At 30.9% G+C, this 26,661-nt stretch overlaps 1 long non-coding RNA gene across 3 annotated transcripts in view; it reads left to right on the top strand.

Moving 5' to 3' along the window:
• The window catches only part of LOC125780025 (uncharacterized), a 64,471-nt gene that overhangs the window by 14,061 nt on the left and 23,749 nt on the right, over nucleotides 1–26,661 (top strand). Inside the window, exon 3 of one of the 3 annotated variants that reach the window (XR_007423524.1) lies at nucleotides 11,994–12,325. The exons of the other annotated variants lie outside the window; for them this stretch is intronic. This is a non-coding gene — a long non-coding RNA (uncharacterized LOC125780025). Of the gene's footprint in view, nucleotides 1–11,993; nucleotides 12,326–26,661 lie in introns of those variants that run through there. 3 annotated transcript variants of the gene reach the window in all.

The raw sequence follows: 26,661 nt of genomic DNA, 5'->3' as shown, positions 1-26,661 counted from the left end.
AGTTGTCATATAGCCATAACGACAGTGTATTTGGAAAAATTTCACAATCTTATATTAAGGTGTAGAATCGATTTTTTAGTACATATGCACTAAGCAATCGATACCAAGTTGCGTAAAAATATGAACTATACATATTTATGCTAATTAACCGTTTTGAGGTTATTGGAGTTGTCATATAGCCATAACGACAGTGTATTTGGAAAAATTTCACAATCTTATATTAAGGTGTAGAATCGATTTTTTAGTACATATGCACTAAGCAATCGATACCAAGTTGCGTAAAAATATGAACTATACATATTTATGCTAATTAACCGTTTTGAGGTTATTGGAGTTGTCATATAGCCATAACGACAGTGTATTTGGAAAAATTTCACAATCTTATATTAAGGTGTAGAATCGATTTTTTAGTACATATGCACTAAGCAATCGATACCAAGTTGCGGAAAAATATGAACTATACATATTTATGCTAATTAACCGTTTTGAGGTTATTGGAGTTGTCATATAGCCATAACGACAGTGTATTTGGAAAAATTTCACAATCTTATATTAAGGTGTAGAATCGATTTTGTAGTACATATGCACTAAGCAATCGATACCAAGTTGCAGAAAAATATGAACTATACATATTTATGCTAATTAACCGTTTTGAGGTTATTGGAGTTGTCATATAGCCATAACGACAGTGTATTTGGAAAAATTTCACAATCTTATATTAAGGTGTAGAATCGATTTTTTAGTACATATGCACTAAACAATCGATACCAAGTTGCGTAAAAATATGAACTATACATATTTATGCTAATTAACCGTTTTGAGGTTATTGGAGTTGTCATATAGCCATAACGACAGTGTATTTGGAAAAATTTCACAATCTTATATTAAGGTGTAGAATCGATTTTTTAGTACATATGCACTAAGCAATCGAAACCAATTTGCGTAAAAATATGAACTATACATATTTATGCTAATTAACCGTTTTGAGGTTATTGGAGATGTCATATAGCCATAACGACAGTGTATTTGGAAAAATTTCACAATCTTATATTAAGGTGTAGAATCGATTTTTTAGTACATATGCACTAAGCAATCGATACCAAGTTGCGTAAAAATATGAACTATACATATTTATGCTAATTAACCGTTTTGAGGTTATTGGAGTTGTCATATAGCCATAACGACAGTGTATTTGGAAAAATTTCACAATCTTATATTAAGGTGTAGAATCGATTTTTTAGTACATATGCACTAAGCAATCTATACCAAGTTGCGTAAAAATATGAACTATACATATTTATGCTAATTAACCGTTTTGAGGTTATTGGAGTTGTCATATAGCCATAACGACAGTGTATTTGGAAAAATTTCACAATCCTATATTAAGGTGTAGAATCCATTTTATAAGTACATATTCACTAAGCAATCTAAAACAAGTTGCGTAAAAATATGAACTATACATATTTATGCTAATTAACCGTTTTGAGGTTATTGGAGATGTCATATAGCCATAACGACAGTGTATTTGGAAAAATTTCACAATCTTATATTAAGGTGTAGAACCGATTTTTTAGTACATATGCACTAAGCAATCTATACCAAGTTGCGTAAAAATATGAACTATACATATTTATGCTAATTAACCGTTTTGAGGTTAATGGAGTTGTCATATAGCCAAAACGACAGTGTATTTGGAAAAATTTCACAATCTTATATTAAGGTGTAGAATCGATTTTTTAGTACATATGCACTAAGCAATCGATACCAAGTTGCGTAAAAATATGAACTATACATATTTATGCTAATTAACCGTTTTGAGGTTATTGGAGATGTCATATAGCCATAACGACAGTGTATTTGGAAAAATTTCACAATCTTATATTAAGGTGTAGAATCGATTTTTTAGTACAGATACACTAAGCAATCTATACCAAGTTGCGTAAAAATATGAACTATACATATTTATGCTAATTAACCGTTTTGAGGTTATTGGAGTTGTCATATAGCCATAACGACAGTGTATTTGGAAAAATTTCACAATCTTATATTAAGGTGTAGAATCGATTTTTTAGTACATATGCACTAAGCAATCTATACCAAGTTGCGTAAAAATATGAACTATACATATTTATGCTTATTAGCCGTTTTGAGGTTATTGGAGTTGTCATATAGCCATAACGACAGTGTATTTGGAAAAATTTCACAATCTTATATTAAGGTGTAGAATCGATTTTTTAGTACATATGCACTAAGCAATCGATACCAAGTTGCGTAAAAATATGAACTATACATATTTATGCTAATTAACTGTTTTGAGGTTATTGGAGTTGTCATATAGCCATAACGACAGTGTATTTGGAAAAATTTCACAATCTTATATTAAGGTGTAGAATCGATTTTTTAGTACATATGCACTAAGTAATCGATACCAAGTTGCGTAAAAATATGAACTATACATATTTATGCTAATTAGCTGTTTTGAGGTTATTGGAGTTGTCATATAGCCATAACGACAGTGTATTTGGAAAAATTTCACAATCTTATATTAAGGTGTAGAATCGATTTTTTAGTACAGATGCACTAAGCAATCGATACCAAGTTGCGTAAAAATATGAACTATACATATTTATGCTAATTAACCATTTTGAGTTGTCACATAGCCATAACGACAGTGTATTTGGAAAAATTTCACAATCTTATATTAAGGTGTAGAATCGATTTTTTAGTACAGATGCACTAAGTAACCGATACCAAGATGCGTAAAAATATGAAATATACATATTTATGCTAATTAACCGTTTTGAGGTTATTGGAGTTGTCATATAGCCATAACGACAGTGTATTTGGAAAAATTTCACAATCTTATATTAAGGTGTAGAATCCATTTTTTAGTACATATGCACTAAGCAATCGAAACCAATTTGCGTAAAAATATGAACTATACATATTTATGCTAATTAACCGTTTTGAGGTTATTGGAGATGTCATATAGCCGTAACGACAGTGTATTTGGAAAAATTTCACAATCTCATATTAAGGTGTAGAATCGATTTTTTAGTACATATGCACTAAGTAGTCGATACCAAGTTGCGCAAGAATATGAACAATACATATTTATGCTAATTAACCGTTTTGAGGTTATTGGAGATGTCATATAGGCGTAACGATAGTGTATTTGAAAAAATTTCACAATCTTATATTAAGGTGCAGAATCCATTTTTAGTTCATATGCACTAAGCAATCTATACCAAGTTGCGTAACAATATGAACTATATATGTATATTTATGCTAATTAACCGTTTTGAGGTTATTGGAGTTGTCATATAGCCATAACGACAGTGTATTTGGAAAAATTTCACAATCTTATATTAAGGTGTAGAATCGATTTTTTAGTACATATGCACTAAATAATCGATACCAAGTTGCGTAAAAATATGAACTATACATATTTATGCTAATTAACCGTTTTGAGGTTATTGGAGTTGTCATATAGCCATAACGACAGTGTATTTGGAAAAATTTCACAATCTTATATTAAGGTGTAGAATCGATTTTTTAGTACATATGCACTAAGCAATCGATACCCAGTTTCGTAAAAATATGAACTATACATATTCATGCTGATTAACCGTTTCGAGGTTATTGGAGATGTCATATAGCCGTAACGACAGTGTATTTGGAAAAATTTCACAATCTTATATTAAGGTGTAGAATCGATTTTTTAGTACATGCACTAAGCAATCTATACCAAGTTGCGTAAAAATATGAACTATACATATTTATGCTAATTAACCGTTTTGAGGTTATTGGAGTTGTCATATAGCCATAACGACAGTGTATTTGGAAAAATTTCACAATCTTATATTAAGGTGTAGAATCGATTTTTTAGTACAGATGCACTAAGCAATCGATACCAAGTTGCGTAAGAATATGAACTATATATATTTATGCTAATTAACCGTTTTGAGGTTATTGGAGTTGTCATATAGCCATAACGACAGTGTATTTGGAAAAATTTCACAACCTTATATTAAGGTGTAAAATCGATTTTTTAGTACTTATACATTAAGCACTCGATACCAAGTTGCGTTAAAATATGAACTATACATATTTATGCTAATTAGCTGTATTGAGGTTATTGGAGTTGTCATATAGCCGTAACGACAGTGTATTTGGAAAAATTTCACAATCTTATATTAAGGTGTAGAATCCATTTTTTAGTACTTATACATTAAGCACTCGATACCAAGTTGCGTTAAAATATGAGCTATACATATTTATGCTAATTAACCGTTTTGAGGGTATTGGAGTTGTCATATAGCCATAACGACAGTAAATTTGAAAAAATTTCACAATCTTATATTAAGGCGTAGAATCCATTTTTTAGTACATATACATTAAGCAATCGATACCAAGTTGCGTAAAAATATGAACTATACATATTTATGCTAATTAGCTGTTTTGAGGTTATTGGAGTTGTCATATAGCCATAACGACAGTGTATTTGGAAAAATTTCAAAATCTTATATTAAGGCTTAGAAACGAATTTTTAGTACAGATGCACTAAGCAATCTATACCAAGCTGCGTAAAAATACGAACTATACATATTTATGCTAACTAACCGTTTTGAGGTTATTGGAGATGTCATATAGCCATAACGACAGTAAATTTGGAAAAATTTCACAATCTTATATTAAGGCGTAGAATCGAATTTTTAGTACATATGCACTAAGCAATCGATACCAAGTTGCGCAAAAATATGAACTATACACATTTATGCTAGCTAACCGTTTTGAGGTTATTGGAGATGTCATATAGCCATAACGACAGTAAATTTGGAAAAATTTCACAATCTTATATTAAGGCGTAGAATCGAATTTTTAGTACAGATGCACTAAGCAATCTATACCAAGCTGCGTAAAAATACGAACTATACATATTTATGCTAACTAACCGTTTTGAGGTTATTGGAGATGTCATATAGCCATAACGACAGTAAATTTGGAAAAATTTCACAATCTTATATTAAGGCGTAGAATCGAATTTTTAGTACAGATGCACTAAGCAATCTATACCAAGCTGCGTAAAAATACGAACTATACATATTTATGCTAACTAACCGTTTTGAGGTTATTGGAGATGTCATATAGCCATAACGACAGTAAATTTGGAAAAATTTCACAATCTTATATTAAGGCGTAGAATCGAATTTTTAGTACATATGCACTAAGCAATCGATACCAAGTTGCGCAAAAATATGAACTATACATATTTATGCTAATTAACCGTTTTGAGGTTATTGGAGATGTCATATAGCCATAACGACAGTGTATTTGGAAAAATTTCACAATCTTATATTAAGGCGTAGAATCGATTTTTTAGTACAGATGCACTAAGCAATCTATACCAAGCTGCGTAAAAATACGAACTATACATATTTATGCTAATTAACCGTTTTGAGGTTATTGGAGATGTCATATAGCCATAACGACAGTGTATTTGGAAAAATTTCACAATCTTATATTAAGGCGTAGAATCGATTTTTTAGTACAGATGCACTAAGCAATCTATACCAAGCTGCGTAAAAATATGAACTATACATATTTATGCTAATTAACCGTTTTGAGGTTATTGGAGATGTCATATAGCCATAACGACAGTGTATTTGGAAAAATTTCACAATCTTATATTAAGGTGTAGAATCGATTTTTTAGTACAGATGCACTAAGCAATCGATACCAAGTTGCGTAAAAATATGAACTATACATATTTATGCTAATTAACCGTTTTGAGGTTATTGGAGATGTCATATAGCCATAACGACAGTGTATTTGGAAAAATTTCACAATCTTATATTAAGGTGTAGAATCGATTTTTTAGTACATATGCACTAAGCAATCTATACCAAGTTGCGTAAAAATATGAACTATACATATTTATGCTAATTAACCGTTTTGAGGTTATTGGAGATGTCATATAGCCATAACGACAGTGTATTTGGAAAAATTTCACAATCTTATATTAAGGTGTAGAATCGATTTTTTAGTACATATGCACTAAGCAATCTATACCAAGTTGCGTAAAAATATGAACTATACATATTTATGCTAATTAACCGTTTTGAGGTTATTGGAGATGTCATATAGCCATAACGACAGTGTATTTGGAAAAATTTCACAATCTTATATTAAGGTGTAGAATCGATTTTTTAGTACATATGCACTAAGCAATCGATACCAAGTTGCGTAAAAATATGAACTATACATATTTATGCTAATTAACCGTTTTGAGGTTATTGGAGTTGTCATATAGCCATAACGACAGTGTATTTGGAAAAATTTCACAATCTTATATTAAGGTGTAGAATCGATTTTTTAGTACAGATGCACTAAGCAATCTATACCAAGTTGCGTAAAAATATGAACTATACATATTTATGCTAATTAACCGTTTTGAGGTTATTGGAGATGTCATATAGCCATAACGACAGTGTATTTGGAAAAATTTCACAATCTTATATTAAGGTGTAGAATCCATTTTTTAGTACATATGCACTAAGCAATCGATACCAAGTTGCGTAAAAATATGAACTATACATATTTATGCTAATTAGCTGTTTTGAGGTTATTGGAGTTGTCATATAGCCATAACGACAGTGTATTTGGAAAAATTTCACAATCTTATATTAAGGTGTAGAATCCATTTTTTAGTACATATGCACTAAGCACTCGATACCAAGTTGCGTAAAAATATGAACTATACATATTTATGCTAATTAGCTGTTTTGAGGTTATTGGAGTTGTCATATAGCCATAACGACAGTGTATTTGGAAAAATTTCACAATCTTATATTAAGGTGTAGAATCGATTTTTTAGTACATATGCACTAAGCAATCGATACCAAGTTGCGTAAAAATATGAACTATACATATTTATGCTAATTAACCGTTTTGAGGTTATTGGAGATGTCATATAGCCATAACGACAGTGTATTTGGAAAAATTTCACAATCTTATATTAAGGTGTAGAATCGATTTTTTAGTACATATGCACTAAGCAATCTATACCAAGTTGCGTAAAAATATGAACTATACATATTTATGCTAATTAACCGTTTTGAGGTTATTGGAGATGTCATATAGCCATAACGACAGTGTATTTGGAAAAATTTCACAATCTTATATTAAGGTGTAGAATCGATTTTTTAGTACATATGCACCGAGCAATCGATACCAAGTTGCGCAAAAATATGAACTATACATATTTATGCTAATTAACCGTTTTGAGGTTATTGGAGATGTCATATAGCCATAACGACAGTGTATTTGGAAAAATTTCACAATCTTATATTAAGGCGTAGAATCGATTTTTTAGTACATATGCACTTAGCAATCGATACCCAGTTGCATAAAAATATGAACTATACATATTTATGCTAATTAACCGTTTTGAGGTTATTGGAGTTGTCATATAGCCATAAAGACAGTGTATTTGGAAAAATTTCACAATCCTATATTAAGGTGTAGAATCGATTTTTTAGTACACATGCACTAAGCAATCTATACCAAGTTGCGTAAAAATATGAACTATACATATTTATGCTAATTAACCGTTTTGAGGTTATTGGAGATGTCATATAGCCATAACGACAGTGTATTTGGAAAAATTTCACAATCTTATATTAAGGTGTAGAATCGATTTTTTAGTACGTATGCACTAAGCAATCGATACCAAGTTGCGTAAAAATATGAACTATACATATTTATGCTAATTAACCGTTTTGAGGTTATTGGAGATGTCATATAGCCATAACGACAGTGTATTTGGAAAAATTTCACAATCTTATATTAAGGTGTAGAATCGATTTTTTAGTACATATGCACTAAGCAATCGATACCAAGTTGCGTAAAAATATGAACTATACATATTTATGCTAATTAACCGTTTTGAGGTTATTGGAGATGTCATATAGCCATAACGACAGTGTATTTGGAAAAATTTCACAATCTTATATTAAGGTGTAGAATCGATTTTTTAGTACATATGCACTAAGCAATCGATACCAAGTTGCGTAAAAATATGAACTATACATATTTATGCTAATTAACCGTTTTGAGGTTATTGGAGATGTCATATAGCCATAACGACATTGTATTTGGAAAAATTTCGCAATCTTATATTAAGGTGTAGAATCGATTTTTTAGTACATATGCACTAAGTAATCGATACCAAGTTGCGTAAAAATATGAACTATACATATGTATGCTAATTAACCGTTTTGAGGTTATTGGAGATGTCATATAGCCATAACGACAGTGTATTTGGAAAAATTTCACAATCTTATATTAAGGTGTAGAATCGATTTTTTACTACATATGCACTTGGCAATCGACACCAAGTTGCGTAAAAATATTAACTATACATATTTATGCTAATTAACCGTTTTGAGGTTATTGGAGTTCCCATATAGCCATAACGACAGTGTATTTGGAAAAATTTCACAATCTTATATTAAGGTGTAGAATCCATTTTTTAGTACATGTGCACTAAGCAATCGATACCAAGTTGCGTAAAAATATGAACTATACATATTTATGCTAATTAACCGTTTTGAGGTTATTGGAGTTGTCATATAGCCATAACGACAGTGTATTTGGAAAAATTTCACAATCTTATATTAAGGTGTAGAATCCATTTTTTAGTACATATGCACTAAGCACTCGATACCAAGTTGCGTAAAAATATGAACTATACATATTTATGCTAATTAGCTGTTTTGAGGTTATTGGAGTTGTCATATAGCCATAACGACAGTGTATTTGGAAAAATTTCACAATCTTATATTAAGGTGTAGAATCCATTTTTTAGTACATATGCACTAAGCACTCGATACCAAGTTGCGTAAAAATATGAACTATACATATTTATGCTAATTAGCTGTTTTGAGGTTACTGGAGTTGTCATATAGCCATAACGACAGTGTATTTGGAAAAATTTCACAATCTTATATTAAGGTGTAGAATCGATTTTTTAGTACATATGCACTAAGCAATCGATACCAAGTTGCGTAAAAATATGAACTATACATATTTATGCTAATTAGGTGTTTTGAGGTTATTGGAGTTGTCATATAGCCATAACGACAGTGTATTTGGAAAAATTTCACAATCTTATATTAAGGTGTAGAATCGATTTTTTAGTACACATGCACTAAGCAATCGATACCAAGTTGCGTAAAAATATGAACTATACATATTTATGCTAATTAGCTGTTTTGAGGTTATTGGAGTTGTCATATAGCCATAACGACAGTGTATTTGGAAAAATTTCACAATCTTATATTAAGGTGTAGAATCGATTTTTTAGTACATATGCACTAAGCAATCGATACCAAGTTGCGTAAAAATATGAACTATACATATTTATGCTAATTAACCATTTTGAGTTGTCATATAGCCATAACGACAGTGTATTTGGAAAAATTTCACAATCTTATATTAAGGTGTAGAATCCATTTTTTAGTACATATACATTAAGCACTCGATACCAAGTTGCGTAAAAATATGAACTTTACATATTTATGCTAATTAGCTGTTTTGAGGTTATTGGAGTTGTCATATAGCCATAACGACAGTGTATTTGGAAAAATTTCACAATCTTATATTAAGGTGTAGAATCGATTTTTTAGTACATATGCACTAAGTAACCGATACCAAGTTGCGTAAAAATATGAACTATACATATTTATGCTAATTAGCTGTTTTGAGGTTATTGGAGTTGTCATATAGCCATAACGACAGTGTATTTGGAAAAATTTCACAATCTTATATTAAGGTGTAGAATCGATTTTTTAGTACATATGCACTAAGAAATCGATACCAAGTTGCGTAAAAATATGAACTATACATATTTATGCTAATTAACCGTTTTGAGGTTATTGGAGTTGTCATATAGCCATAACGACAGTGTATTTGGAAAAATTTCACAATCTTATATTAAGGTGTAGAATCGATTTTTTAGTACATATGCACTAAGCAATCGATACCAAGTTGCGTAAAAATATGAACTATACATATTTATGCTAATTAGGTGTTTTGAGGTTATTGGAGTTGTCATATAGCCATAACGACAGTGTATTTGGAAAAATTTCACAATCTTATATTAAGGTGTAGAATCCATTTTTTAGTACATATGCATTAAGCAATCGATACCAAGTTGCGTAAAAATATGAACTATACATATTTATGCTAATTAGCTGTTTTGAGGTTATTGGAGTTGTCATATAGCCATAACGACAGTGTATTTGGAAAAATTTCACAATCTTATATTAAGGTGTAGAATCGATTTTTTAGTACATATGCACTAAGCAATCTATACCAAGTTGCGTAAAAATATGAACTATACATATTTATGCTAATTAGCTGTTTTGAGGTTATTGGAGTTGTCATATAGCCATAACGACAGTGTATTTGGAAAAATTTCACAATCTTATATTAAGGTGTAGAATCGATTTTTTAGTACATATGCACTAAGCAATCGATACCAAGTTGCGTAAAAATATGAACTATACATATTTATGCTAATTAGGTGTTTTGAGGTTATTGGAGTTGTCATATAGCCATAACGACAGTGTATTTGGAAAAATTTCACAATCTTATATTAAGGTGTAGAATCGATTTTTTAGTACATATGCACTAAGCAATCGATACCAAGTTGCGTAAAAATATGAACTATACATATTTATGCTAATTAACCGTTTTGAGGTTATTGGAGTTGTCATATAGCCATAACGACAGTGTATTTGGAAAAATTTCACAATCTTATATTAAGGTGTAGAATCGATTTTTTAGTACATATACATTAAGCACTCGATACCAAGTTGCGTAAAAATATGAACTATACATATTTATGCTAATTAGCTGTTTTGAGGTTATTGGAGTTGTCATATAGCCATAACGACAGTGCGTTTGGAAAAATTTCACAATCTTATATTAAGGTGTAGAATCGATTTTTTAGTACATATACATTAAGCACTCGATACCAAGTTGCGTAAAAATATGAACTATACATATTTATGCTAATTAGCTGTTTTGAGGTTATTGGAGTTGTCATATAGCCATAACGACAGTGTATTTGGAAAAATTTCACAATCTTATATTAAGGTGTAGAATCGATTTTTTAGTACATATGCACTAAGCAATCGATACCAAGTTGCGTAAAAATATGAACTATACATATTTATGCTAATTAGGTGTTTTGAGGTTATTGGAGTTGTCATATAGCCATAACGACAGTGTATTTGGAAAAATTTCACAATCTTATATTAAGGTGTAGAATCGATTTTTTAGTACATATGCACTAAGCAATCGATACCAAGTTGCGTAAAAATATGAACTATACATATTTATGCTAATTAATCGTTTTGAGGTTATTGGAGTTGTCATATAGCCATAACGACAGTGTATTTGGAAAAATTTCACAATCTTATATTAAGGTGTAGAATCGATTTTTTAGTACACATGCACTAAGCAATCGATACCAAGTTGCGTAAAAATATGAACTATACATATTTATGCTAATTAGCTGTTTTGAGGTTATTGGAGTTGTCATATAGCCATAACGACAGTGTATTTGGAAAAATTTCACAATCTTATATTAAGGTGTAGAATCCATTTTTTAGTACATATGCACTAAGCACTCGATACCAAGTTGCGTAAAAATATGAACTGTACATATTTATGCTAATTAGCTGTTTTGAGGTTATTGGAGTTGTCATATAGCCATAACGACAGTGTATTTGGAAAAATTTCACAATCTTATATTAAGGCGTAGAATCGATTTTTTAGTACATATGCACTAAGCAATCTATACCAAGCTGCGTAAAAATACGAACTATACATATTTATGCTAATTAGCTGTTTTGAGGTTATTGGAGTTGTCATATAGCCATAACGACAGTGTATTTGGAAAAATTTCACAATCTTATATTAAGGTGTAGAATCGATTTTTTAGTACAGATGCACTAAGCAATCTATACCAAGTTGCGTAAAAATATGAACTATATATATTTATGCTAATTAACCGTTTTGAGGTTATTGGAGTTGTCATATAGCCATAACGACAGTGTATTTGGAAAAATTTCACAATCTTATATTAAGGTGTAGAATCGATTTTTTAGTACACATGCACTAAGCAATCGATACCAAGTTGCGTAAAAATATGAACTATACATATATATGCTAATTAGCTGTTTTGAGGTTATTGGAGTTGTCATATAGCCATAACGACAGTGTATTTGGAAAAATTTCACAATCTTATATTAAGGTGTAGAATCCATTTTTTAGTACATATGCACTAAGCACTCGATACCAAGCTGCGTAAAAATATGAACTATACATATTTATGCTAATTAGCTGTATTGAGGTTATTGGAGTTGTCATATAGCCGTAACGACAGTGTATTTGGAAAAATTTCACAATCTTATATTAAGGTGTAGAATCGATTTTTTAGTACAGATGCACTAAGCAATCTATACCAAGTTGCGTAAAAATATGAACTATATATATTTATGCTAATTAACCATTTTGAGTTGTCACATAGCCATAACGACAGTGTATTTGGAAAAATTTCACAATCTTATATTAAGGTGTAGAATCCATTTTTTAGTACATATACATTAAGCACTCGATACCAAGTTGCGTAAAAATATGAACTATACATATTTATGCTAATTAGCTGTTTTGAGGTTATTGGAGTTGTCATATAGCCATAACGACAGTGAATTTGGAAAAATTTCACAATCTTATATTTAGATGTAGAATCGATTTTTTAGTACATATGCACTACGCAATCGATACCAAGTTGCGTAAAAATATGAACTATACATATTTATGCTAATTAGGTGTTTTGAGGTTATTGGAGTTGTCATATAGCCATAACGATAGTGCATTTGGAAAAATTACACAATCTTATATTAAGGTGTAGAATCGATTTTTTAATACATATAACGGGTGATTTTTTTGAGGTTAGGATTTTCATGCATTAGTATTTGACAGATCACGTGGGATTTCAGACATGGTGTCAAAGAGAAAGATGCTCAGTATGCTTTGACATTTCATCATGAATAGACTTACTAACGAGCAACGCTTGCAAATCATTGAATTTTATTACCAAAATCAGTGTTCGGTTCGAAATGTGTTTCGCGCTTTAATTTTGTTCAGCGATGAGGCTCATTTCTGGTTGAATGGCTACGTAAATAAGCAAAATTGCCGCATTTGGGGTGAAGAGCAACCAGAAGCCGTTCAAGAACTGCCCATGCATCCCGAAAAATGCACTGTTTGGTGTGGTTTGTACGCTGGTGGAATCATTGGACCGTATTTTTTCAAAGATGCTGTTGGACGCAACGTTACGGTGAATGGCGATCGCTATCGTTCGATGCTAACAAACTTTTTGTTGCCAAAAATGGAAGAACTGAACTTGGTTGACATGTGGTTTCAACAAGATGGCGCTACATGCCACACAGCTCGCGATTCTATGGCCATTTTGAGGGAAAACTTCGGACAACAATTCATCTCAAGAAATGGACCCGTAAGTTGGCCACCAAGATCATGCGATTTAACGCCTTTAGACTATTTTTTGTGGGGCTACGTCAAGTCTAAAGTCTACAGAAATAAGCCAGCAACTATTCCAGCTTTGGAAGACAACATTTCCGAAGAAATTCGGGCTATTCCGGCCGAAATGCTCGAAAAAGTTGCCCAAAATTGGACTTTCCGAATGGACCACCTAAGACGCAGCCGCGGTCAACATTTAAATGAAATTATCTTCAAAAAGTAAATGTCATGAACCAATCTAACGTTTCAAATAAAGAACCGATGAGATTTTGCAAATTTTATGCGTTTTTTTTTTTAAAAAAGTTATCAAGCTCTTAAAAAATCACCCTATACATTAAGCAATCGATACCAAGTTGCGTAAAAATATGAACTATACATATTTATGCTAATTAGCTGTTTTGAGGTTTTTGGAGATGTCATATAGCCGTAACGACAGTGTATTTGGAAAAATTTCACAATCTTATATTAAGGTGTAGAATGGATTTTTTAGTACAGATGCACTAAGCAATCTATACCAAGCTGCGTAAAAATATGAACTATACATATTTATGCTAATTAACCGTTTTGAGGTTATTGGAGTTGTCATATAGCCGTAACGACAGTGTATTTGGAAAATTTTCACAATCTTATAATAAGGTGTAGAATCCATTTTTTAGTACTTATACATTAAGCACTCGATACCAAGTTGCGTTAAAATATGAACTATACATATTTATGCTAATTAACCGTTTTGAGGGTATTGGGGTTGTCATATAGCCCTAACGACAGTGTATTTGGAAATATTTGACAATCTTATATTAAGGTGTAGAATCCATTTTTTAGTACATATGCACTAAGCACTCGATACCAAGTTGAGTAAAAATATGAACTGTACATATTTATGCTAATTAGCTGTTTTGAGGTTATTAGAGTTTTCATATAGCCATAACGACAGTGTATTTGGAAAAATTTCACAATCTTATATTAAGGCGTAGAATCGAATTTTTAGTACAGATGCACTAAGCAATCTATACCAAGCTGCGTAAAAATACGAACTATACATATTTATGCTAATTAACCGTTTTGAGGTTATTGGAGATGTCATATAGCCATAACGACAGTAAATTTGGAAAAATTTCACAATCTTATATTAAGGCGTAGAATCGATTTATTAGTACAGATGCACGAAGCAATCTATACCAAGCTGCGTAAAAATACGAACTATACATATTTATGATAATTAACCGTTTTGAGGTTATTGGAGTTGTCATATAGCCATAACGACAGTAAATTTGGAAAAATTTCACAATCTTATATTAAGGCGTAGAATCCATTTTTTAGTACATATACATTAAGCAATCGATACCAAGTTGCGTAAAAATATGAACTATACATATTTATGCTAATTAGCTGTATTGAGGTTATTGGAGTTGTCATATAGCCATAACGACAGTGTATTTGGAAAAATTTCAAAATCTTATATTAAGGTGTAGAATCGATTTTTTAGTACAGATGCACTAAGCAATCTATACCAAGTTGCGTAAAAATATGAACTATATATATTTATGCTAATTAACCGTTTTGAGGTTATTGGAGTTGTCATATAGCCATAACGACAGTGTATTTGGAAAAATTTCACAATCTTATATTAAGGTGTAGAATCGATTTTTTAGTACACATGCACTAAGCAATCGATACCAAGTTGCGTAAAAATATGAACTATACATATAACGGGTGATTTTTTTGAGGTTAGGATTTTCATGCATTAGTATTTGACAGATCACGTGGGATTTCAGACATGGTGTCAAAGAGAAAGATGCTCAGTATGCTTTGACATTTCATCATGAATAGACTTACTAACGAGCAACGCTTGCAAATCATTGAATTTTATTACCAAAATCAGTGTTCGGTTCGAAATGTGAAAATCCGCTTTTTTATCGACAAATTTTGTTCAGCGATGAGGCTCATTTCTCGTTGAATGGCTACGTAAATAAGCAAAATTGCCGCATTTGGGGTGAAGAGCAACCAGAAGCCGTTCAAGAACTGCCCATGCATCCCGAAAAATGCACTGTTTGGTGTGGTTTGTACGCTGGTGGAATCATTGGACCGTATTTTTTCAAAGATGCTGTTGGACGCAACGTTACGGTGAATGGCGATCGCTATCGTTCGATGCTAACAAACTTTTTGTTGCCAAAAATGGAAGAACTGAACTTGGTTGACATGTGGTTTCAACAAGATGGCGCTACATGCCACACAGCTCGCGATTCTATGGCCATTTTGAGGGAAAACTTCGGACAACAATTCATCTCAAGAAATGGACCCGTAAGTTGGCCACCAAGATCATGCGATTTAACGCCTTTAGACTATTTTTTGTGGGGCTACGTCAAGTCTAAAGTCTACAGAAATAAGCCAGCAACTATTCCAGCTTTGGAAGACAACATTTCCGAAGAAATTCGGGCTATTCCGGCCGAAATGCTCGAAAAAGTTGCCCAAAATTGGACTTTCCGAATGGACCACCTAAGACGCAGCCGCGGTCAACATTTAAATGAAATTATCTTCAAAAAGTAAATGTCATGAACCAATCTAACGTTTCAAATAAAGAACCGATGAGATTTTGCAAATTTTATGCGTTTTTTTTTAAAAAAAGTTATCAAGCTCTTAAAAAATCACCCTATATATGCTAATTAGCTGTTTTGAGGTTATTGGAGTTGTCATATAGCCATAACGAAAGTGCATTTGGAAAAATTTCACAATCTTATATTAAGGAGTAGAATCCATTTTTTAGTACATATGCACTAAGCACTCGATACCAAGTTGGGTAAAAATATGAACTGTACATATTTATGCTAATTAGCTGTTTTGAGGTTATTAGAGTTGTCATATAGCCATAACGACAGTGTATTTGGAAAAATTTCACAATCTTATATTAAAGCGTAGAATCGATTTATTAGTACAGATGCACGAAGCAATCTATACCAAGCTGCGTAAAAATACGAACTATACATATTTATGCTAATTAGCTGTATTGAGGTTATTGGAGTTTTCATATAGCCATAACGACAGTGTATTTGGAAAAATTTCACAATCTTATATAAAGGTGTAGAATCGATTTTTTAGTACAGATGCACTAAGCAATCTATACTAAGTTGCGTAAAAATATGAACTATATATATTTATGCTAATTAATCGTTTTGAGGTTATTGGAGTTGTTATATAGCCATAACGACAGTGTATTTGGAAAAATTTCACAATCTTATATTAAGGTGTAGAATCGATTTTTTAGTACACATGCACTAAGCAATCGATACCAAGTTGCGTAAAAATATGAACTATACATATATATGCTAATTAGCTGTTTTGAGGTTATTGGAGTTGTCATATAGCCATAACGACAGTGCATTTGGAAAAATTTCACAATCTTATATTAAGGTGTAGAATCCATTTTTTAGTACATATACATTAAGCACTCGATACCAAGTTGCGTAAAAATATGAACTATACATATTTATGCTAATTAGCTGTTTTGAGGTTATTGGAGTTGTCATATAGCCATAACGACAGTGAATTTGGAAAAATTTCACAATCTTATATTAAGGTGTAGAATCGATTTTTTAGTACATATGCACTAAGCAATCGATACCAAGTTGCGTAAAAATATGAACTATACATATTTATGCTAATTAGGTGTTTTGAGGTTATTAGAGTTGTCATATAGCCATAACGACAGTGCATTTGGAAAAATTTCACAATCTTATATTTAGATGTAGGATCGATTTTTTAGTACATATGCACTAAGTAACCGATACCAAGTTGCGTAAAAATATTAACTATACATATTTATGCTAATTAGCTGTATTGAGGTTATTGGAGTTGTCATATAGCCATAACGACAGTGTATTTGGAAAAATTTCACAATCTTATATTAAGGTGTAGAATCGATTTTTTAGTACAGATGCACTAAGCAATCTATACCAAGTTGCGTAAAAATATGAACTATATATATTTATGCTAATTAACCATTTTGAGTTGTCACATAGCCATAACGACAGTGCATTTGGAAAAATTTCACAATCTTATATTAAGGTGTAGAATCCATTTTTTAGTACATATACATTAAGCACTCGATACCAAGTTGCGTAAAAATATGAACTATACATATTTATGTTAATTAGCTGTTTTGAGGTTATTGGAGTTGTCATATAGCCATAACGACAGTGAATTTGGAAAAATTTCACAATCTTATATTTAGATGTAGAATCGATTTTTTAGTACATATGCACTAAGCAATCGATACCAAGTTGCGTAAAAATATGAACTATACATATTTATGCTAATTAGGTGTTTTGAGGTTATTAGAGTTGTCATATAGCCATAACGACAGTGTATTTGGAAAAATTTCACAATCTTATATTTAGATGTAGGATCGATTTTTTAGTACATATGCACTAAGTAACCGATACCAAGTTGCGTAGAAATATTAACTATACATATTTATGCTAATTAGCTGTATTGAGGTTATTGGAGTTGTCATATAGCCATAACGACAGTGTATTTGGAAAAATTTCACAATCTTATATTAAGGTGTAGAATCGATTTTTTAGTACATATACATTAAGCACTCGATACCAAGTTACGTTAAAATATGAACTATACATATTTATGCTAATTAGCTGTTTTGAGGTTTTTGGAGATATCATATAGCCGTAACGACAGTGTATTTGGAAAAATTTCGCAATCTTATATTAAGGTGTAGAATCGATTTTTTAGTACAGATGCACTATGCAATCTATACCAAGCTGCGTAAAAATATGAACTATACATATTTATACTAATTAACCGTTTTGAGGTTATTGGAGTTGTCATATAGCCGTAACGACAGTGTATTTGGAAAAATTTCACAATCTTATAGTAAGGTGTAGAATCCATTTTTTAGTACTCATACATTAAGCACTCTATACCAAGTTGCGTTAAAATATGAACTATACATATTTATGCTAATTAACCGTTTTAAGGATTTTGGAGTTATCACATAGCCCTAACGACAGTGTATTTGGAAATATTTGACAATCTTATATTAAGGTGTAGAATCCATTTTTTAGTACATATGCACTAAGCACTCGATACCAAGTTGCGTAAAAATATGAACTGTTCATATTTATGCTAATTAGCTGTTTTGAGGTTATTAGAGTTGTCATATAGCCATAACGACAGTGTATTTGGAAAAATTTCACAATCTTATATTAAGGTGTAGAATCGATATTTTAGTACACATGCACTAAGCAATCTATACCAAGTTGCGTAAAAATATGAACTATACATATTTATGCTAATTAGCTGTTTTGAGGTTTTTGGAGATGTCATATAGCCGTAACGACAGTGTATTTGGATAAATTTCACAATCTTATATTAAGGCGTAGAATCGATTTTTTAGTACATATGCACTTAGCAATCGATACCAAGTTGCGTAAAAATATTAACTATACATATTTATGCTAATTAGCTGTTTTGAGGTTATTGGAGATGTCATATAGCCGTAACGACAGTGTATTTGGAAAAATTTCACAATCTTATATTAAGGTGTAGAATCCATTTTTTAGTACATATACATTAAGCACTCGATACCAAGTTGCGTAAAAATATGAACTATACATATTTATTCTATTTAGCCTTTTTGAAGTTATTGGAGTTGTCATATAGCCATAACGACAGTGTATTTGGAAAAATTTCACAATCTTATATTAAGGTGTAGAATCGATTTTGTAGTACACATGCACTAAGCAATCTATACCAAGTTGCGTAAAAATATGAACTATACATATTTATGCTAATTAACCGTTTTGAGGTTATTGGAGTTTACATATAGCCATAACGACAGTGTATTTCCAAAAATTTCACAATCTTATATTAAGGTTTAGAATCGATTTTTTAGTACATATACATTAAGCAATCGATACCAAGCTGCGTAAAAATATGAACTATACATATTTATGCTCATTAGCTGTTTGAGGTTTTTGGAGATGTCATATAGCTATAACGACAGTGTATTTGGAAAAATTTCACAATCTTATATTAAGGTGTAGAATCCATTTTTTAGTACATATACATTAAGCACTCGATACCAAGTTGCGTAAAAATATGAACTATACATATTTATGCTAATTAGCCTTTTTGAGGTTATTGGAGTTGTCATATAGCCATAACGACAGTGTGTTTGGAAAAATTTCACAATCTTATATTAAGGTGTATAATCTATTTTTTAGTACATATGCACTAAGTAACCGATACAAAGTTGCGCAAAAATATGAACTATACATATTTATGCTAATTAGCTGTTTTGAGGTTATTGGAGTTGTGATATAGCCGTAACGACAGTGTATTTGGAAAAATTTCACAATCTTATATTAAGGTGTAGAATCCATTTTTTAGTACATATACATTAAGCAATCGATACCAAGTTGCGTAAAAATATGAACTATACATATTTATGCTAATTAGCTGTTTTGAGGTTATTTGAGATGTCATATAGCCGTAACAACAGTGTATTTGGAAAAATTTCACAATCTTATATTAAGGTGTAGAATCCATTTTTAGTACATATACATTAAGCAATCGATACCAAGTTGCGTAAAAATATGAACTATACATATTTATGCTAATTAGCTGTTTTGAGGTTATTGGAGATGTCATATAGCCATAACGACACTGTATTTGGAAAAATTTCACAATCTTACATTAAGGTGTAGAATCCATTTTTTAGTACATGTACCTTACGCAGTCGATACCAAGTTGCGTAAAAATATGAACTGTACATATTTATGCTAATTAGCTGTTTTGAGGTTATTAGAGTTGTCATATAGCCATAACGACAGTGTATTTGGAAAAATTTCACAATCTTATATTAAGGTGTAGAATCGATTTTTTAAGTACATATGCACTAAGCAATCTATACCAAGTTGCGTAAAAATATGAACTGTACATATTTATGCTAATTAGCTGTTTTGAGGTTATTGGAGATGTCATATAGCCGTAACGACATTGTATTTGGAAAAATTACACAATCTTATATTAAGGTGTAGAATCCATTTTTTAGTACATATACATTAAGCAATCGATACCCAGTTTCATAAAAATATGAACTATACATATTTATGCTAATTAACCGTTTTGAGGTTATTGGAGTTGTCATATAGCCGTAACGACAGTGTATTTGGAAAAATTTCACAATCTTATATTAAGGCGTAGAATCCATTTTTTAGTACAGATCTATACCAAGTTGCGTAAAAATATGAACTATACATATTTATGCTAATTAGCCTTTTTGAGGTTATTGGAGTTGTCATATAGCCATAACGACAGTGTATTTGGAAAAATTTCACAATCTTATATTAAGGCGTAGAATCGATTTTTTAGTACATATACACTAAGCAATCTATACCAAGTTTCGTAAAAATATGAACTATACATATTTATGCTAATTAGCTGTTTTGAGGTTATTGGAGATGTCATATAGCCGTAACGACAGTGTATTTGGAAAAATTTCACAATCTTATATTAAGGTGTAGAATCGATTTTTTAAGTACATATGCACTAAGCAATCTATACCAAGCTGCGTAAAAATATGAACTATACATATTTATGCTAATTAACCGTTTTGAGGTTATTGGAGTTGTCATATAGCCATAACGACAGTGTATTTGGAAAAATTTCACAATCTTATATTAAGGTGTAGAATCCATTTTTTAGTACACATGCACTAAGCAATCGATACCAAGTTGCGTCAAAATATGAACTATACATATTTATGCTAATTAGGTGTTTCGAGGTTATTGGAGATGTCATATAGCCGTAACGACAGTGTATTTGGAAAAATTTCACAATCTTATATTAAGGTGTAGAATTCATTTTTTAGTACATATACATTAAGCAATCGATACCAAGTTGCGTAAAAATATGAACTATACATATTTATGCTAATTAGCTGTTTTGAGGTTTTTGGAGATGTCATATAGCCGTAACGACAATGTATTTGGAAAATTACACAATCTTATATTAAGATGTAGAATCGATTTTTTAAGTACATATACATTAAGCACTCGATACCAAGTTGCGTAAAAATATGAACTGTACATATTTATGCTAGCTAGCTGTTTCGAGGTTATTGGAGAAGTCATATAGCCATAACGACAGTGTATTTGGAAAAATTTCAAAATCTTATATTAAGGTGTAGAATCCATTTTTTAGTACATATACATTGAGCAATCGATACCAAGCTGCGTAAAAATATGAGCTATATGTATTTATGCTAATTAACCGTTTTGAGGTTATTGGAGTTGTCATATAGCCATAACGACAGTGTATTTGGAAAAATTTCACAATCTTATATTAAGGCGTAGAATCGATTTTTTAGTACGTATGCACTAATTAGCCGATACCAAGTTTCGTCAAAATATGAACTATACATATTTATGCTATTTAGCTCTTTTGAGGTTTTTGGAGATGTCATATAGCCGTAACGACAGTGTATTTGGAAAAATTACACAATCTTATATTAAGGTGTAGAATCGATTTTTTAGTACATATACATTAAGCACTCGATACCAAGTTGCGTAAAAATATGAACTGTACATATTTATGCTAATTAGATGTTTCGAGGTTATTGGAGATGTCATATAGCCATAACGACAGTGTATTTGGAAAAATTTCACAATCTTATATTAAGGTGTAGAATCGATTTTTTAGTACATATACATTAAGCACTCGATACCAAGTTGCGTAAAAATATGAACTATACATATTTATGCTAATTAACCGTTTTGAGGTTATTGGAGTTGTCATATAGCCATAACGACAGTGTATTTGGAAAAATTTCACAATCTTATATTAAGGTGTAGAATCCATTTTTTAGTACATATGCACTAAGCAATCGATACCAAGTTGCGTAAAAATATGAACTGTACATATTTATGCTAATTAGCTGTTTTGAGGTTATTGGAGATGTCATATAGCCGTAACGACAGTGTATTTGGAAAAATTTCACAATCTTATATTAAGGTGTAGAATCGATTTTTTAGTACATATGCACTAAGCAATCTATACCAAGTTGCGTAAAAATATGAACTATACATATTTATGCTAATTGACCGTTTTGAGGTTATTGGAGTTGTCATATAGCCATAACGACAGTGTATTTGGAAAAATTTCACAATCTTATATTAAGGTGTAGAATCGATTTTTTAGTACATATGCACTAAGCAATCGATACCAAGTTGCGTAAAAATATGAACTATACATATTTATGCTAATTAGCTGTTTTGAGGTTTTTGGAGATGTCATATAGCCGTAACGACAGTGTATTTGGAAAAATTACACAATCTTATATTAAGGTGTAGAATCGATTTTTTAGTACATATACATTAAGCACTCGATACCAAGTTGCGTAAAAATATGAACTGTACATATTTATGCTAATTAGATGTTTCGAGGTTATTGGAGATGTCATATAGCCATAACGACAGTGTATTTGGAAAAATTTCACAATCTTATATTAAGGTGTAGAATCGATTTTGTAGTACATATACATTAAGCACTCGATACCAAGTTGCGTAAAAATATGAATTATACATATTTATGCTAATTAACCGTTTTGAGGTTATTGGAGTTGTCATATAGCCATAACGACAGTGTATTTGGAAAAATTTCACAATCTTATATTAAGGTGTAGAATCCATTTTTTAGTACATATGCACTAAGCAATCGATGCCAAGTTGCGTAAAAATATGAACTGTACATATTTATGCTAATTAGCTGTTTTGAGGTTATTGGAGATGTCATATAGCCGTAACGACAGTGTATTTGGAAAAATTTCACAATCTTATATTAAGGTGTAGAATCGATTTTTTAGTACATATACACTAAGCAATCGATACCAAGTTGCGTAAAAATATGAACTATACATATTTATGCTAATTAACCCTTTTGAGGTTATTGGAGTTGTCATATAGCCGTAACGACAGTGTATTTGGAAAAATTTCACAATCTTATATTAAGGTGTAGAATCTGTTTTTTAGTACAAGTTGCGTAAAAATATTAACTATACATATTTATGTTAATTAGCTGTTTTGAGGTTATTGGAGATGTCATATAGCCATAACGACAGTGTATTTGGAAAAATTTCACAATCTTATATTAAGGTGTAGAATCGATTTTTTAGTACATATGCACTAAGCAATCGATACCAAGTTGCGTAAAAATATGAACTATACATATTTATGCTAATTAGCTGTTTCGAGGTTATTGGAGATGTCATATAGCCATAACGACAGTGTATTTGGAAAAATTTCACAATCTTATATTAAGGTGTAGAATCGATTTTTTAGTCCATATGCACTAAAATATCTATACCAAGTTGCGTAAAAATATGAACTATACATATTTATGCTAATTAACCGTTTTGAGGTTATTGGAGTTGTCATATAGCCATAACGACAGTGTATTTGGAAAAATTTCACAATCTTATATTAAGGTGTAGAATCCATTTTTTAGTACATATGCACTAAGCAATCGATACCAAGTTGCGTAAAAATATGAACTATACATATTTATGCTAATTAGGTGTTTTGAGGTTATTGGAGATGTCATATAGCCGTAACGACAGTGTATTTGGAAAAATTTCACAATCTTATATTAAGGTGTAGAATCGATTTTTTAGTACATATACATTAAGCAATCGATACCAAGTTGCGTAAAAATATGAACTATACATATTTATGCTAATTAGCTGTTTTGAGGTTATTGGAGATGTCATATAGCCGTAACGACAGTGTATTTGGAAAAATTTCACAATCTTATATTAAGATGTAGAATCGATTTTTTAGTACATATACATTAAGCACTCGATACCAAGTTGCGTAAAAATATGAACTATACATATTTATGCTAATTAGCTGTTTTGAGGTTATTGGAGATGTCATATAGCCATAACGACAGTGTATTTGGAAAAATTTCACAATCTTATATTAAGGTGTAGAATCGATTTTTTAGTACATATGCACTAAGCAATCTATACCAAGTTGCGTAAAAATATGAACTATACATATTTATGCTAATTAACCGTTTTGAGGTTATTGGAGATGTCATATAGCCATAACGACAGTGTATTTGGAAAAATTTCACAATCTTATATTAAGGTGTAGAATCGATTTTTTAGTACGTATGCACTAATTAGCCGATACCAAGTTTCGTCAAAATATGAACTATACATATTTATGCTATTTAGCTCTTTTGAGGTTTTTGGAGATGTCATATGCGCTAATTAGCCGATACCAAGTTGCGTAAAAATATGAACTATACATATTTATGCTAATTAACCGTTTTGAGGTTATTGGAGATGTCATATAGCCGTAACGACAGTGTATTTGGAAAAATTACACAATCTTATATTAAGGTGTAGAATCGATTTTTTAGTACATATACATTAAGCAATCGATACCAAGTTGCGTAAAAATATGAACTATACATATTTATGCTAATTAACCGTTTTGAGGTTATTGGAGTTGTCATATAGCCATAACGACAGTGTATTTGGAAAAATTTCACAATCTTATATTAAGGTGTAGAATCCATTTTTTAGTACATATGCACTAAGCAATCGATACCAAGTTGCGTAAAAATATGAACTATACATATTTATGCTAATTAGCTGTTTTGAGGTTATTGGAGATGTCATATAGCCATAACGACAGTGTATTTGGAAAAATTTCACAATCTTATATTAAGGTGTAGAATCGATTTTTTAGTACATATACATTAAGCACTCGATACCAAGTTGCGTAAAAATATGAACTATACATATTTATGCTAATTAACCGTTTTGAGGTTATTGGAGTTGTCATATAGCCATAACGACAGTGTATTTGGAAAAATTTCACAATCTTATATTAAGGTGTAGAATCCATTTTTTAGTACATATGCACTAAGCAATCGATACCAAGTTGCGTAAAAATATGAACTATACATATTTATGCTAATTAGGTGTTTTGAGGTTATTGGAGATGTCATATAGCTGTAACGACAGTGTATTTGGAAAAATTTCACAATCTTATATTAAGGTGTAGAATCGATTTTTTAGTACATATGCATTAAGCAATCGATACCAAGTTGCGTAAAAATATGAACTATACATATTTATGCTAATTAACCGTTTTGAGGTTATTGGAGTTGTCATATAGCCATAACGACAGTGTATTTGGAAAAATTTCACAATCTTATATTAAGGTGTAGAATCGATTTTTTAGTACATATGCACTAAGCAATCGATACCAAGTTGCGTAAAAATATGAACTATACATATTTATGCTAATTAGCTGTTTTGAGGTTTTTGGAGATGTCATATAGCCGTAACGACAGTGTATTTGGAAAAATTTCACAATCTTATATTAAGGTGTAGAATCGATTTTTTAGTACATATGCACTAAGCAATCTATACCAAGTTGCGTAAAAATATGAACTATACATATTTATGCTAATTAGCTGTTTTGAGGTTATTCGAGATGGCATATAGCCGTAACGACAGTGTATTTGGAAAAATTTCACAATCTTATATTAAGGTGTAGAATCCATTTTTTAGTACATATACATTAAGCAATCGATATCAAGTTGCGTAAAAATATTAACTATACATATTTATGCTAATTAACCGTTTTGAGGTTTTTGGAGATGTCATATAGCCGTAACGACAGTGTATTTGGAAAAATTACACAATCTTATATTAAGGTGTAGAATCCATTTTTTAGTACAGATGCACTAAGCAATCTATACCAAGTTGCGTAAAAATATGGACTATACATATATATGCAAATTAGCTGTTTTAAGGTTACTGGAGTTATCATATAGCCGTAACGACAGTGTATTTGGAAAAATTTCACAATCTTATATTAAGGCGGAGAATCGATTTTTTAGTACAGATGCACTAAGCAATCTATACCAAGTTGCGTAAAAATATGAGCTATACATATTTATGCTAATTAACCGTTTTGAGGTTATTGGAGTTTACATATAGCCATAACGACAGTG

Source organism: Bactrocera dorsalis, unplaced genomic scaffold (genome assembly GCF_023373825.1).
Source record: "Bactrocera dorsalis isolate Fly_Bdor unplaced genomic scaffold, ASM2337382v1 BdCtg049, whole genome shotgun sequence".
Lineage (NCBI taxonomy): Eukaryota > Metazoa > Arthropoda > Insecta > Diptera > Tephritidae > Bactrocera > Bactrocera dorsalis.
Note: the sequence above shows the minus strand (reverse complement) of the source record. Positions and strands in the feature narration are given on the sequence as shown.